This window comes from Schistocerca piceifrons, chromosome 2 (genome assembly GCF_021461385.2).
Source record: "Schistocerca piceifrons isolate TAMUIC-IGC-003096 chromosome 2, iqSchPice1.1, whole genome shotgun sequence".
Lineage (NCBI taxonomy): Eukaryota > Metazoa > Arthropoda > Insecta > Orthoptera > Acrididae > Schistocerca > Schistocerca piceifrons.
The window spans coordinates 23,330,019-23,333,345 of NC_060139.1; the positions used below are offsets into that span (position 1 = coordinate 23,330,019).

Consider the following 3,327-nt stretch of genomic DNA (forward strand, 5'->3'; position numbering starts at 1 on the left):
ATTTGTGTTGCTGTGCCCGTTGCCTCTTTTATATGTTATTTTGTTTGGACAATGGAGGTTTTATGGCCACTATGCACCCCTTTACACCTTGTACATGAAGATGGCGTAACACAGTTGACACAAAGATTGGGCCGCTCGAATACTGTTTACTTTCTGGCGAATTTCGCGTGTGTATCTATATCTGTGTTATTATCCTAACGGGGATATGACAAAATATTCAGAACGAAGTCCATGCTGTGACCACAAATCCGTTGTTTCAGATGATCAAAAACTTTGCACCTGTTGTGTACATTGTCAGCCGTGTTCTAAGGTGTATTCTGTTGCTGAAAAATCTCATCGTCTCAGAGCAGAAAGACATATTTGAGTTAAAAAGAACGAGAATGATTCAAGTATGCCTTCCACGTCGAAGAATGGTTGTAGGGAATAACACAGACTCATTGACATGCTCTAACGTTCTCTTCCTCTAGCGACAGCAGGGGGTTGTTTCGTTCTCAGATGTTTCTCGCTAGACATACTTGTCGTCCCTCTATTCAATGAAATGGATGAGATCATGCGTCAGTTAAGTCTAGCCGCCGACCGGAGTGGCCGTGCGGTTCTAGGCGCTGCAGTCTGGAACCGAGCGACCGCTACGGTCGCAGGTTCGAATCCTGCCTCGGGCATGGATGTGTGTGATGTTCTTAGGTTAGTTAGGTTTAAGTAGTTCTAAGTTCTAGGCGACTGATGACCTCAGAAGTTAAGTCGCATAGTGCTCAGAGCCATTTAAGTCTAGCCTTCATCATTCAGCTGTAGTGGTTTCCAGCAAATCCTTTAGTGCCGGGCAGTACAGCTTTCACAGATACGGTGACCAGTTTTTGTCCAAAGCGCTGGGCGAGTTCATTCGTTTGTTTGGAAGGGGTGGCCGACAAGTATTTCCCACCTTCCGGCCGGTCAGCGATGACAGAAACGAGGCGCGCAAACTACAATTTTCCTCAAACGGTTCTACAGAAACTAGTCGGTAAAAAATTTCATTTTAGCTTTACTTATAGCTTTATATGTCAGGTTCATGATGTTGTGCCCATCATTTGGTTAGTGGTTATAGTTACTGTGTTATTTATGTGAAAGTAAGATATTGCGAGAAATTCGGAAAACTGTGCAATGAAAAAAAGAAGTCGCTATGAATTTTGTCTGATGTTGCGTACGAAATTTAGTTAATATATTGAAGTTTTCTTTTGACATGGGTAGAGGTATCACGCTCTCACCAATCGCGTGAAAACTGAACTGATGAAGCACACTTATTTGCAATCGCGCCGCGATAGCGAGAAAGGTATGGCGAAATATCCACAACATCCGTCATGTTTCATGAACGGTTTGAAATATCGAAATGGGATTCTGGAAAATGATAGCACACAAAGAGGAGAGTTTATTGCCATTTAGATATTACGTAAAATTTCATTATCTACCGTGTTATTTCAATAACTACAGACTTTTTCGGTGCAAGAATGAAATTTTTAAGGGACATCGATAGCTGGTGAAAAGAGAAATGCTATTGGTTTTGGAACAGCTTATGTGAAGGCATTACAGGTTTTCTGGTACTGAGGATGTGCTTTTTAATAAGCTACCGACTTTACTTCTAGTCACCTTCTCCATTAATAAACCACTGTTTCAGAGGTGTCTCGTAACTGTGTCTACACAATATGTTAGTGAATTGAGTCAGTGTAATCTCCGCTGTGTTTTGGCAAAAAAGCAGTTTTGACATGGCCACCAGAGAAATGTGTAGGCTTGAAACTTCCTGGCAGATTAAAACTGTGTGCCGGACCGAGACTCGAACTCGAGACCTTTGCGTTTCGCGGGCAAGTGCTCTACCAACTGAGCTACCCAAGCACGACTCACGCCCCGTCCTCACAGCTTTACTTCTGCCAGTACCTCGTCTCCTACCTTCCAAACTTAACAGAAGCTCTCCTGCGAACCTTGCAGAACTAGCACTCCTGAAAGAACGGATATTGCGGAGACATGGTTTAGCCACAGTCTGGGGGATGTTTCGAGAATGAGATTTTCACTCTGCAGCGGAGTGTGCGCTGATATGAAACTTCCTGGCAGATTAAAACTGTGTGCCGGACCGAGACTCGAACTCGGGACCTTTGCCTTTCACGGGCAAGTGCTCTACCAACTGAGCTACCCAAGCACGACTCACGCCCTGTCCTCGCAGCTTTACTTCTGCCAGTACCTCGTCTCCTACCTTCCAAACTTAACAGAAGCTCTCCTGCGAACCTTGCAGAACTAGCACTCCTGAAAAAACGGATATTGCGGAGACATGGCTTAGCCACAGCCTAGGCGATGTTTCCAGAATGAGATTTTCACTCTGCAGCGGAGTGTGCGCTGATATGAAACTTCCTGGCAGATTAAAACTGTGTGCCGGACTGAGATTCGAACTCGGGACCTTTGCCATTCGCGGGAAAGTGCTCTACCAACTGAGCTACCCAAGCACGACTCATGCCCCATCCTCGCAGCTTTACTTCTGCCAGTACCTCGTCTCCTACCTTCCAAACTTAACAGAAGCTCTCTTGCGAACCTTGCAGTACTAGCACTCCTGAAAGAACGGATATTGCGGAGACATGGCTTAGCCACAGCCTGGGGGATGTTTCCAGAATGAGATTTTCACTCTGCAGCGGAGTGTGCGCTGGTATGAAACTTCCTGGCAGATTAAAACTGTGTGCCGGACCGAGACTCGAACTCGGGACCTTTGCCTTTCGCGGGCAAGTGCTCTACCAACTGAGCAACCCAAGCACGACTCACGCCCCGTCCTCACAGCTTTACTTCTGCCAGTACCTCGTCTCCTACCTTCCAAACGTAACAGAAGCTCTCCTACGAACCTTGCAGAACTAGCACTCCTGAAAGAACGGATATTGCGGAGACATGGCTTAGCCACAGCCTGGGGGATGTTTCCAGAATGAGATTTTCACTCTGCAGCGGAGTGTGCGCTGGTATGAAACTTCCTGGCAGATTAAAACTGTGTGCCGGACCGAGACTCGAACTCGGGACCTTTGCCTTTCGCGGGCAAGTGCTCTACCAACTGAGCTACCGAAGCACGACTCACGCCCGGTACTCACAGCTTTACTTCTGCCAGTACCTCGTCTCCTACCTTCCAAACTTAACAGAAGCTCTCTTGCGAACCTTGCAGTACTAGCACTCCTGAAAGAACGGATATTGCGGAGACATGGCTTAGCCACAGCCTGGGGGATGTTTCCAGAATGAGATTTTCACTCTGCAGCGGAGTGTGCGCTGGTATGAAACTTCCTGGCAGATTAAAACTGTGTGCCGGACCGAGATTCGAACTCGGGACCTTTGCCA

At 46.7% G+C, this 3,327-nt stretch overlaps 1 non-coding gene across 1 annotated transcript; it reads right to left on the reverse strand.

Moving 5' to 3' along the window:
- Positions 1 to 2,087: 2,087 nt before the first annotated feature.
- Positions 2,088 to 2,162, reverse strand: Trnas-uga. The gene has a single exon. It is a non-coding gene; the product is annotated as a tRNA-Ser (tRNA).
- Between the last annotated feature and the right edge of the window lie 1,165 nt (positions 2,163 to 3,327).